The 13,631-nt window shown below is 34.4% G+C and overlaps 1 long non-coding RNA gene across 1 annotated transcript; it reads right to left on the bottom strand.

The window, feature by feature from the left end:
• Positions 1 to 9,309: 9,309 nt before the first annotated feature.
• LOC127961410 (uncharacterized) lies at positions 9,310 to 12,892 on the bottom strand. The gene is made up of 3 exons (XR_008154440.1): positions 12,584 to 12,892; positions 12,380 to 12,471; positions 9,310 to 10,751 (listed from the first exon to the last, which is right to left on the bottom strand). It is a non-coding gene; the product is annotated as an uncharacterized LOC127961410 (long non-coding RNA).
• Positions 12,893 to 13,631: the final 739 nt, after the last annotated feature.

The following is a 13,631-nucleotide window of genomic DNA, read 5'->3' as shown; positions in this document are numbered from 1 at the left end:
ATGCCAGGTGTCTTTATACAAATATTTTTTAGTATGAAGTATTTTTCAAATTCTAGTCTACAAACCTCAGAAAGACTTGACTAGGAAAGATGTAGCCTCATTAGGATTACAATTAACAAATTATTTGGTTTACAAATGTACAGCTCACAAAATGTTTCGTACCCTATTTACACCTATATTTAGCAGTGACAACTTCATAATGGATAATTAGAATGTCCCTTTGCATTTGCTCTAAATACATCTGTTGTCCCAGGTAATTTTATGTCCACTTCAAACTCTTACCTTTTTCTTACATTTTCTCAAGTACTTTGTCTCATTCTTACAGGCCAGCTGTCATTATAAGCATTTTTGACTGACATTTGTTTTTGGTGTGACTTTGAGCCTGCTGACTGAGCATCTGATGCCTGTGATTACTCTTCAAGTTGTTTAGAGAAGTAACAGCCTACAGCTGCTGATAGCCACAAGTTCCGCCCACCCCATTCTGGGGTTAATTTGGTAGATTATGGGCTTCTCTCTCCATTGAAGTGGATCTGTCATGGGACTTAGAAAGCTATACCATTTTTGTCCCCAAGATTGCTATAATCAGAGCCAAGTCACAGTTTCAGAGTTCATTAGTGTAAAGACTTGATGGGGGGTAAGTTTGCATATGGCAAAGATTCACTCTTGTTGCTTCTTGATGTGTCGCACATAAAGAGGATTATGTTCAAATGGTGAGGACATAACTGATAATCTACTTACAGCCGCGCTGAGCTTTTTCTATGGGTTAGAATAGTTTAATTTCTTTGAACCTGGTCCATGCATGGCTTTCTTCATCAAAAAATGACCCCACACATTCTAATTAGGAATAATCAACATGGCCTCTATTCGGGAGGATGGGGACATTGAAGTTAAAATGTAATAAAGTGCTGATGCAATGTTCATTAGAGTCTTGTAAACATTCTTTCGCTTTTAAGCACTCTATTGAAATAGCTTTGATCCTCAACATAGTGCTATGTAACTGGTGTGGCAGCAAAACATTTCAAACCCTCTTTGATCTGCAGATTACCACAATTTGCAATTGCCAGCACTTAACAAATGTTACGGATCGTTTTGTCACTAATGAATTTCTTCTTTAAAATGTGCATTTTATTAAGGCAGACAACTTCCAGCTCTTAGAATTTACCCATATATATATAAGAAGAAGAACTGCAGAAAAAAATAGGAACTGTCAGATCTTCATTGTATTTGTTTTCTTGGCATTTTCTTGCCTTAAATAGATACAGCAATGAACAGCATTCAACAGATTCCCCTAGAGGACTATGTAAGGTCTGTCAACTTCTGTCCTTTCCAAATATTCTGAGCAATGAACATGTGGTAAAGTGTGTCAGTGGTGTTGTTGTACCAGAGCTACCATTAATAGCAGTGGAAGGTCAAGGCCAGAAAATGTCAAAAAAGAAAAACAAAACAAAATAGAGCTCAAGAGGACTGCAACATGATGTACATTGGTTTATATAACTGTGGCCTGATTATGAATCCTTATTTGATGTGTGTAAAACAAGCATCTTCACCAACCCTTTAACTAATTATACTAAGAATTGGTGATTAGAGACATTTCATTAATACTAATGTGGAAACTAATTGAAAATTCATCATTCTCTTTGTCAAAATGCAAATACTCTTTGGGAGACATACGATACCATATAGGTTTGATTTGTAAACATTTGCTTACCTTTCCTTAACCATCATCCTAATAATGAAAATAAACCATATATATATGTAGATGTGTTTTATTGATTTATTTAAAATGCATTGTAAACCAGACCACGTCTCACAAGGTCATTTTATATAAGTGATGTAATGCTCTGGAGAAACCAAAACTCTAATTGGCCAGTTAGATTGTATAATACTTCCATATTATGTGGAAGCGCTTATAACTAATATTTAAGGACAGATAAGTAATAGATAATATGAAGTATTATATATATATATATATATATATATATATATATGTATGTTTTAAATTGAGTTGCAGCAGATTATGGTGGCTCAGTGAGATAATAAGAATAGATGGGACGGAGTCATGCACAAATCTTGACAGCCTAAAATCAGCTTCTTTGGGTGCTTGTCCTTGATTTACAATCCAGTATTGCTTGCTTGGGAACGGGAGTTTTTTTTTTTATTTTTTTTATATTTTTTGCAGAGCCTTTGGTGATAATTGTTCTGCAGAAATTGTGAAGTCTGGCAGAGCAATGGTCTGGGGTGACCTAGTGGTTGTTATAGCATACCGTGATGCAGATGATGAGTGTACAGATTACAAGTATAATCGGTGCAATTGACTGTATTCAGTCTACTGTGGAGAGTGGATTGACTTTTGTCAACAGAAAGTGCATTCACTTCATCAATATGCACAACATCTTTGATGTACAATATTGTGAGGCAGGTTTGATAAATCCATTGGTGAAACCTTCAAGCTGTTCAGAATGGTTGGCCTCTTGGTGAGAAAAGTGTGCAGCAATGTGTGATTTAACTGATGAGAGTTTATATTTCATTAATCTCTCAGCTGACAGCCACTGAGAACATGGCAGTTTACATCTTCAAATCTCAGAGAGAATGAGAGGCTCATCATGTTACAGCATCTCTGTCTGTATCCTCAGAACATGTGTCCCTTTCATCACGATCCAGAATCAAGTCTATGGCCATCCCAAGAGTCTAAGAACATGGCCATTTCAGGTCATTTCTCCCACAGCAGACAATTGTACACTGAGGCTTTACCTTACTTGATGTATGTAATTTAGTTTGTGCAATATAAAAACTGTTTCTTATTTGGGCACCACTTCATCAACTTTTGTCTGTTCTTGTTCTCTGGCTAGAAGTTATTGTTGATTTTTTATTTTTATTTTTATTTTTTATATTTTTTTTTATTTAATGTAATACTCATCACCAACAGTTCCAGTGGCTTCCATAATAGTAATTATAATTAAATATTTTTGGATGGTTTATACCAACTGTGATTCTCTGCTGCCTGCGCCGACCTCTGCTTGTTATTGTTATTGATTCTGGATATCACTTTACACACCTGACACTGTTACCTGAATTCTGCCTGTCTGACCATTCTCTTTAATAAACTACTGCATATGGATCCGAACATCTCTGACTCCTTGCTACACATTAGAACTTGATGTAAATAAATAGGCAGCGATTTGTTTCACAGGAAAATGGCTTACACTGCTATTACACTTGATGGAAATGTGTTTTTAATGTATGTAAATGTTTAAAGGTATGAAAATGTGTATAAAAGGATGTTCATAGTGTGAATGCTTTGTTATATGCTAATAAATTGCATAAAATAAAATAGAAACAAGAATACATTAGAACAGGACAGTGGTACAGAAAAAAAAAAGGCACATCAAGAGAAAAAATTTTATATGTATATGCTGCTTATGTTAACATTGATTTTCATGTAGGCCTACTTAGTATTGAATATAATCTCCAGTTGTTTTTAAAACTCAATTTATATAGATCAAATAAAGTATATTTTCAGCCCTGAGTGTCTACTGAGAAACCACTGGCTTCAACACCTTTAACATGGAGTTCTGCTCTCCCAGCTGGAGTGGAATCCTTGTTTACTATGGACTCACCAGAAATGTTATATATATGCAAGTAATTTGCATGAAGATAAGCAACTAGTAAATAGTGACAATTAGTTCTTAAAATAAAGTGTTAGTAAAAGTCTTTATTATGAGAAAGGAGTCTCTTTAGAAATATTCTCATGGATCTTTGCCCATAAAATCATTATTCAAGAAGAACAATACCTTGTACCTCAGATTGTACAAAGAAGAAGAAACCATTAAAAATGTTATTTAAAATGTTGAAGTTTATTATTAGGTTCATCAAATGTAATTAAATTTATTTATGAAAACTGGCAACCATCCACTGACAAGAATGTAGGCGAAGGTTCATTTACCTGAGTGTGACGATGTGGATTGTGAAGGTCTATTGTTTTCAGGATTTTTTGATAAATCATTACTTCTTGTGAAATTGCTGTATTTATGATTCCCTTGTCCCTATTTAGCAATGTCTTTTGTGCTTGGTTAACAATGTTGAATGCTTCCTGCCTTTCCAGAGTCATATTTTGAGTTTTTAAAGACAGAAGCTATTTCTTATTCTTAAATAACTATTGATTTAGTTCCTCACATTGACAACAGCTTAAAAACCTTGACAATATTGTTACAGTTTCCAAAGAGGACTTTGATGGTTTCTTGTTCTGTGGGAGTTGAGGGTCCGCTACTACTGATGAAGGTCAGAACTGGTTTGAGTTAAAATAGTTATATAATGACTAACACTGGTGTGGTGAATCGTCTTCTTTCACATTTTGCACTTTAATTTGCCACATGTTGTCAGTATTCTTGGTCACCGGACACATATTTCCTTTCTGATAGCCACAATAATGGTTTGAATCCACACAGAGAGAACATTGTCCTAGCTGCACTTTTCTAATAATAACGTGGAATGCAAATTTTATGTTATTCCCACCTTGTATTGAATGTCAGGAGTGCATTGTCCTAATTAAATCTAAATTGTTTGTTCAGATTTAGCAATGTTATTGCATAGTTACGTTATGGCTGTGCCACATATCTTTGCTTGAAAATTTTAAGAGCTTTCACTTCTTCCCTCCTCGTAAAACATGAACTATTATACCACTGTACCAGAATCAGATGTTCAATTTAGTAAAATGCACTCACTGAATATTTCTGATTATGGCAACCTAATTAACATGCACTTTGGTGTATAAATCTACATAATATGCATGCTGAATGCCAATGTGCCTCTGTGAAAAACAGAAGGTTTGGTGGAATAAATAATCTGAACTGGTTTAATCACTGAGCTGGACTCAATTATGCAGGCAGTGGTGTCAAAAGTATTGACATTCATTACTCGAGTAGAAGTATAGATACTAGGGTTTAAAAAGACTTGTGTAGAAGTTGAAGTATCATCTCAAGCTTTATACTCAAGTAAAATACTGGTTTTAAAAACTACTTGAAGTATAAAAGTAAAAGTAATGTAAGGGAAAAAAAAATGTATATTAAAATGTTCATGTTGAAAAATTTTGTATGCACCAGCCGCAATGCCCATTGAAAATGAATGCACTATCACTAGTTCACGCTTACATATAATTAGCTGAGGTATGGTATGCGTATTTGGCGTGCTGTCCGGAAAGTATTTGTACTTTGTTACTTGACACCTCTGTATGCTGGGTATACATTTGTGTAATTGTCCGCAGTGAGATGGCAATACTTGGAATTTGTGCTGCCAGGCACTTCTGTATGAGTGATTTGTTTAACTGAAAGAGTGCAGAGGATGACAATTGCAAAAGACTTATATTTGTAGTTTTTATCTCAAAAGAAGTGAAAGTAATTTATTGACTGAGTGCTTGGAGTCCTGTGGGCATATATACTACGCCGCTCGTTCAGGACTCTCCGCCACGTCTGGTGGCCTCAGTGGGGTGTGAGTATTTTAGGCTATAGTGCACTCGCTGATTGTAAGATGTGATGTAATGTAAAAAATGTATCATCCACAGTTTAGGTCAAGTAATATAAATCATGTGTTTTGTACATGTCACCTGCATTAACAGTCCTCCCATTCTTTGTGATGAAATCCTTTTTTTTTTTTTTTTTTTTTTTTTTTTTTACTCAATCAAATAGGAATTGAGTTTATATGTGTAAAGTTTCAAACACGTACACATTTTAATATGCACCACAAGCACAATGGCAATAATCGCTGCTATCATAACAGGCAGATTAATGGTAGTAAGTGGCTCTATGCTACAGAGGGCTCCCATCTTTCATCTCATATTGTGCTAATTAGATTTTTCTCTCATTTACAAATTACATAAAGGACATATTGAGACGTCCTGTTGTTGTAAATTAGCTGTAAATTTATGAGCATCTTTGCTTTATCCAAAGGAATCTGTATGTAGAAACATGAAGCTAATGCAGGTCATGGATAATGTTCTCACTCCCATCATTCTCGGCTTGAATTAATGTCTCACTGCTGTTTGTCAGTATTTGAGTCATACCTGAATCACCTTGACCCTATAGGGCAGAAGATGTTTTCTTCCAAATGGCCTGCTTTTTATAACCACTTTACACAGGAGGAGATGCCATTCCGGCAACACCTCTCAGTCGTTTCAAGGGATTACTTGCTGGAGAAATGAAATTATTTCTTGTTCATGTTCTCCAGTTTAACATGAGAAGCAATTGTTTTCTCAAACTTCTTTCATTTGAACTATTTCTGACTTGTGACCATGTGCTGGCTGTGTGGCCAGGGACTGTGAAACGAAATGTGACGGCCGTTCGATGACTGCAGGGCGCTGATGCAGAGACTTTTATAAAACTGAAATGACAGACATGTTGTCCAATCACAGAGTTTGACATAGACATAAATGTCTGTTTTAATCTTTCAACAGGTGTGGAAATTTGTCAGTAATATATTTATGTGAACATGAGGGGAATGAAGTTCAAAATGGGAATTTGGTTGTTTTTTTTTTTAGGCTTTTGAGATTGAGACTGTCCACGTTTGGCCTCAGTCATGCCTTCAAAATTCAGTTTTATCATTAATGGAGATATTTTTCATGTCTAAATACATTGTGATTTAAAGGATTAGTTCACTTCCAGAATAACAGTTCCCTGATAATTTAACTCCCAAAACCACCCCCCATCCCACCCATGTCATTAAATTGTTCATTACTTTCGAAAATAAATTAATTTTTTTTGACAAGAACATTCCAGGATTTTCTGCATTTAGTGGACTTCAATTGGGGTCAATGTGTTGAAGGTCCAAATGTCAGTTTCAATGCAGCTTCAGGCGGCTCTACATGTTCCTAGCTGAGGAATAAGGGCCTTATGTAGCAAAACAATCTGTCTTTTTCTAAAAAATAAAATTATAATAATAATAATAAACTACAAATGGTCTTCTTGGACTAGCTCGACTTACGACACTAACCCACACATTACATAGTCATGTTGGAAAGGTCAAGTGTGATTGTAAGCATCCCAACCCAGTGTTTACAATGTGAAAATGCAAAGAAAGTGAAACGCCCCTTACAAAAAAAATGGTAAAACAACGATTGGTTAAATTAGATGTTTTTTTTTTGCCCTCCTCTACCTTTCTAAACCAAAGTACATAGACAAATAACTAACCATGTGTGACTTTTCAATGTGATTACATAATGCATGAAGTCACAGACACAGAGCTAGTGAAAGATGAGCATTTGTGGTTAAAAAGTATATACATTATTTATTTATTAGAAAATGAATGATTGTTTTGTTAGATAAGACACTTATTCCTCAGCTGGGATAGAGTGGAGCCCTCTGAAGCTGCACTGAAACTACAATTTGAACTTTCAACCCATTGGCTCCCATTGAAGTCAACCATGAAGATAAAAATCCTGGAATGCTTTCCTAAAAAAAAAAAAAAATAAAAAAAAATAAATAATAATAATAATTAAAAAAAAAAAAACGTTCTTTTTGACTGAAGAAAGAGAGAAATGAAGATCTTAGATACCATGGGGATAAGTAAATTATCAGGATTTTTTTTTTTTTTTTTTTTTATGGAAGTGAACAAATCCTTTAAAGTTAACTAGGAACAGTTTCACGTTTGGACTATAAATCACAAGGTACCAAGTTGTTATCCATACAAAATCACTGTGTCTGTCTTCTGTGTTTTCTGTTTTGTTCCAGGTAGTGAATATGGAGTACCTGAAGCTCAACATTTTTTTTTTTTTGAAAAGCTTCTTTTCAGTAAACGCCTGCATGTGGACAATTACCAGTTCAGAGTCCTTTAAAAACAAATCAGGTTAATACACTTTTAAGTCACTGTTATTGCATACACTGTAAAAAGTTTAACTATTATTTACTCAATTTTTTTGGTGAAACATTTTTACACTCAAAAAAATTGAGTAAATTTTAAAGCTGTGAAATCAATGAAATATACTGTTTAAATTGAGTAACTGTCAGTAAAAAAATTAAGTAAATCTGAGTAACTGAATTACTTTATATGAGAAATAAAATTAATTGGATATAATCAAAATTATAAAACACCACAACTGTAATTCTATGTAAAATAAACAAAAAATATTGAGTAGATATAATTGAAATATTGGATGAAATTTTACCAAAAAAAATGTGCTACGTTTACTACATGTAAAAGTGAATTTAACTTAATATTGGACTATAAATTATCAAAATGCTGCATTCACTTTTTTCTTTTTTTTACACCATTTACCCTTTATAATTAATATAATAAAACCAAATAAAGAAAGAAACACATTTTTTATTGAAAATTTATTTGTCAATTAAACATAAGACAAAGTCTAAAATCAACCTTTGAAACATTGTATCCATTTTAATATTCCAGTAGATTGCAAAAATTAAAAACTGTAAAGTAGCCATAAGGGAAATGATTAAACCTTATGAAACATTTCATCCATCTTAGTATTCAAGTAGATTACATGTAAAATACGATAGCCGTAAGAGAAATGACATCTTTGTTCCTGGTGCATACCAGCCATTTGCAGTCACACTCAACATTAAACCATAAAAAAATATAAAAGCAACACTTACATCAATATTAAAGGGATAGTTCACCCAAAAAGAAGATGTTGTCATAATGTACTCGCCCCCCCGGGTTGTCCCAAATCTGTACGAATTTCTTTCTTCTGTTGAACACAAAATATATTTTAATGAATGTTGGTTAACAGATAGTTGAAAGTTGCCATTGACTTCCATAATAGGAAAAAAAAAAAAAAAAGTATACTATGCAAAGTCAATTGCAACCTTTAACTGCGTTAACCAACACTCTTTAATACTTGGCTGAATGTCACGTCACTTCACTTAAAATATCTTTTGTGTTCAACAGAAGAAAGAAACTCGTACAGGTTTGGGACAAATTGAGGGAGAGTAAATTATGACAACATCATCTTTTGGGGTGAACTATGTCTTCAACAGAATTAATCAGATGACAGAAACACTTCCATGAGGAATACCCATTCTGTGGGATGACCATGAACCACTACTATGCAAGAAGATAATTTTTTAACCTCTGAACATTAACAGAGTTTTGGAGGATCCAGCTCAAGAAACAGTTTTTGGAACAACTCAAGTGAGTACAGGGTCCTTCTCAAAATATTAGCATATTGTGATGAAGTTCATTATTTTCTGTAATGTAATGATAAAAATTTAACTTTCATATATTCTAGATTCATTGCACACCAACTGAAATATTTCAGGTTTTTATTGTTTAATACTGATGATTTTGGCATACAGCTCATGAAAACCCAAAATTCCTATCTCAAAAAATTAGCATATAATGGAAAGGTTCTCTAAACGAGCTATTAACCTAATCATCTGAATCAACTAATTAACTCTAAACACCTGCAAAAGATTCCTGAGGCTTTTAAAAACTCCCAGCCTGGTTCATTACTCAAAACCACAATCATGGGTAAGACTGCCGACCAGACTGCTGTCCAGAAGGCCATCATTGACACCCTCAAGCGAGAGGGTAAGACACAGAAAGAAATTTCTGAACGAATAGGCTGTTCCCAGAGTACTGTATCAAGGCACCTCAGTGGGAAGTCTGTGGGAAGGAAAAAGTGTGGCAAAAAACGCTGCACAATGAGAAGAGGTGACCGGACCCCGAGGAAGATTGTGGACTGAGTCTGGAGTAGAAACATCCAGAGCCACGGTGCACAGGCGTGTGCAGGAAATGGGCTACAGAGAAGCAGCACTGGACTGTTGATCAGTGGTCCAAAGTACTTTTTTCGGATGAAAGCTAATTTTGCATGTCATTTGGAAATCAAGGTGCCAGAGTCTGGAGGAAGACTGGGGAGAAGGAAATGCCAAAATGCCTGAAGTCCAGTATCAAGTACCCACAGTCAGTGATGCTGGTGTTGGTCCACTGTGTTTTATCAAGGGCAGGGGTCAATGCAGCTAGTTATCAGGAGATTTGGGAGCACTTCATGTTTCCATCTGTTGAAAAGCTTTATGGAGATGAAGATTTCACTTTTCAGCACAACCTGTCACCTGCTCACACTGGTAAATGGTTTACTGACCATGGTATTACTGTGCTCAATTGGCCTACCAACTCTCCTGACCTGAACCCCATAGAGAATCTGTGGGATATTGTGAAGAGAAAGTTAAGAGACGCAAGACAAAACACTCTGGATGAGCTTAAGGCCGCTATCGAAGCAGCGCCACAGGCTGATTGCCTCCATGCCACGCCGCATTGAAGCAGTCATTTCTGCAAAAGGATTCCCCACCAAGTATTGAGTGCATAACTGAACAATTATTTGAAGGTTGACTTTTTTGTATTAAAAACACTTTTATTGGTCAGATGAAATAAGCTATTTTTTTGAGATAGGAATTTATGGTTTTCATGAGCTGTATGCCAAAAGCATCAGTATTTAAACAATAAAAGACCTGAAATATTTCAGTTGGTGTGCAATGAATCTAAAATATATGAAAGTTTAATTTTTATCAGTACATTATGGAAAATAATGAACTTTATCACAATATGCTAATTTTTGGAGAAGGACCTGTATTTGTGGGTCTTGGGATATCTCAAATCCAATGTGACTCCTGAAAGATGGCAGCAGGCTCTGCTGAGATTCCCAAGATTACGTCGCTGACTGCCCCATTATTGTTCCGAAGGATGTAGATTTTTATGACCTCCTCTGCCAACTCTGCTTGTACGAAGACGGGTAGATCAGCTGAACCCTACAGGCAAATTTTAAAGATAACTGGTTAGAGCTAACATTCAAAACTGAATGTTACAAGAAAGTGACAAATACACAAAACAAATAGCACCTGAAGAAGCAAACATTCTGTTGGACCATATGATAGGTAAAATCTCAAACAAAGTTTACTAGGGGGAGGAGTTGCAAAAATTAACAGCATTCTTCTTAACAAGAGGACAGGTTAATTTTCTACATAGGGACATTTATTTTTAACAATAAACCTAAAAGAAAAACGAAAAGAGACCAACTGCGAGCTTCTATGCTGTAAATCAATGCTATAGGCTTTTATTGAGGTCTGCATTATTTCAACCAATTTCTTTATAAACATGTTTAATATTTAAGTAAAATGACTAATGGTTTTGAAACAAAAAAGCTTGTTTAATTGCACTACTTGAAAAAAATATGCATTGCATTAATCCTCACACTCAACCATTAACCCTCTAAATAATTCTGTGGCTTAGTAAATATTACAATAATATTTAACTTTATGAACTTAATAAAATCTCTGAATATAGTTCACTTGATTATACAAAAGATGGCTTTCCTGTAGCTCAAACAGTAGAGCGTCGGCGCTAGCAAAAATTTATTAAATTGTAAATGTGTACCTTGAAATGCAATGTAAGTTACTTTGGCTAAAAGTGTCTGCCAAATGCATAAATGTAAACATATTAACGGACTAAAAATACAACAGTTTATTTTATCTAAAATGTACAGTTATATTTTATTTTTTCCACTAAAACAATTTAGTATTAGACTAACAAATTGTTTATTTATAATACACATAATATATTTGTGAAATTTCTATCAATTTATTTAAGGATGGAAAATTAAACTGATCTGTTTCAGGGAACAATAATATTACAAATAATTTCAAATCAAAATGAATATATTTAAACACACTCTTAAGAAATTTAGTAAGTTTACTCAATTAAAACAATGTACCCCTCCCCCAGCCTCCGCTGTCCTTCAATACCCACCAGGTCTGGATTTGTTACATTAAAAAGCTTACGGTTTTCAAACTTTTGACCGATATTGTATGTGATCTAGGTTTCAGTGCACTAGAATGATTTTACAATGGAGCAGGTCTTAAACTGTCCAACTCCCTATAGTGGGAGCTGATTAAAACGCACCAGTCTATGTTATGTCCACGCCATTTTAAATACTTTTGCATGGCGTATTTGTAGTGGTGATTTAAGAGCTCATACTTGAGTTCGTGTAGTAATTATGATGTTTTACAACAACGTGACAGCTTTTGTCATTTGAAAGTTCATAAATGAAGTGTTCCCTTTTGACAAGCCACTGACCCCAAAGGGGAACCTGTACAAAATCGTTTTCCATTGGGCATGTATAGTTATAGTTGCTGGACCACGGTACTCTTATCGTTAGACTTTCAAATGGCGGTTGAAATAAACGGTGATCCAAATAGTACGAACGTTAACCCACTCCAAAAAAAAAAAAAAAAAAAAAAACCTAACATACATATGGCTGCCCCACTAACTAACTTCGAAAACTACACTGTTATGTACACGTACACACGGTCAATGTTTAATCAACTTTTGAAAACATTTTTGCAAATATACATAGTTATAAAAGGACTACGTTACTTACAGGAAATTCGAGTAATGTTCACGTCGTTGCTGAGAAAAGCAGTCCTTCAGTGACAGGTGCTTCTTGTTTGAGCCGCGAAACTTGTTAAACTTCTTAAGATAACGCAAAATACAAACACAATTGTTAGGAAATCCTTAATAATTAACTTCTGAATTAAACATTACAAACATAATTAGTATTAGCTGGCTAAATTACATAACGTACCACGAAATGAGAGGAGTGCGGGTCTTGCCGTTGCTGAGGAAAGCCGTCCTTCAGGTGACTTCGATTAAGCTACGAAACTTGTTGAATATGACGTAAAATACAAAGACAATTGTTAGAAAATGCTTAATAATTATTAACTTTTTAATAAAGTGTTACAAACGTAAGTAGGATTAGCTGACTAACCTTACTTACCAGGAGCTGTGAGGTGTATGGCCAGTCGACGTCGCTGCTGAGGAAAGCAGATTTTTTTTTCCTGCGGAGCTGCACACGTGATCACTTTAGCCGCGAAATTTACTCAATTTATTTAAACTGTCATTTATTAAGCTGGAACTTTATTTAGGAAAATTGGTTGGAAATACTTAATAATTTTAGTTTCTAAAACAGATCAGTACAAGTAAATATTTATCAAATATTTCTATTAGAATTCACCAGAAATATTGAAGGTATATTAAAAATATAATTAGTTAGTTAAATACTTATTTATTTTCATTACATAAACTTAAATAATATATGTAAATTTTATAGAAATTATTTGTTGGATTTTTAATTATTCTTTTTAATCTGACCCACTCAAAATATCACTTAAATGATTTCAAAAGATTTTATTAAGTTAATATAGCTCTTTATTTTTGTGAAATTTACTAAGCCACTGAATTATTTTTTACAGTGTACTATTAAATGAGTGATGGAAAAAAATGAACGAATTGCTATTACCTTGCACCTTTTCAAACACATTGTCAATAGAATTCATTAGAAAGTCTTGCCTGAAGGTCCCCTTAATTAGACCTATATTCCTTCTCGCTTTGGGAGTGTAGAATGGAGAAGGGAGAGGGAAAGATATGTGCTCCCTCTGCTGAGTTGACTGGGACTGTAAATTTGAATGCTCTCTCTGCAGTATAGCACAGCTTGAAAATAGCAGTGGCTGTATTTCTTTCTGAACTGCATAAATGAAGTGATTGTAAAATCAGAGGATTTAAAAATAAATAAATGTATCTTTCTCTTTAAATAGCCAGAAAATCAGGAAGGAGAGGGAGTAACATGAGCCTGT

Source organism: Carassius gibelio, chromosome B7 (assembly GCF_023724105.1).
Source record: "Carassius gibelio isolate Cgi1373 ecotype wild population from Czech Republic chromosome B7, carGib1.2-hapl.c, whole genome shotgun sequence".
NCBI classification, from domain to species: domain Eukaryota; kingdom Metazoa; phylum Chordata; class Actinopteri; order Cypriniformes; family Cyprinidae; genus Carassius; species Carassius gibelio.
The sequence above is the reverse complement of the archived record's forward strand: the minus strand, read 5'-3'. Positions and strand labels throughout refer to the sequence as shown.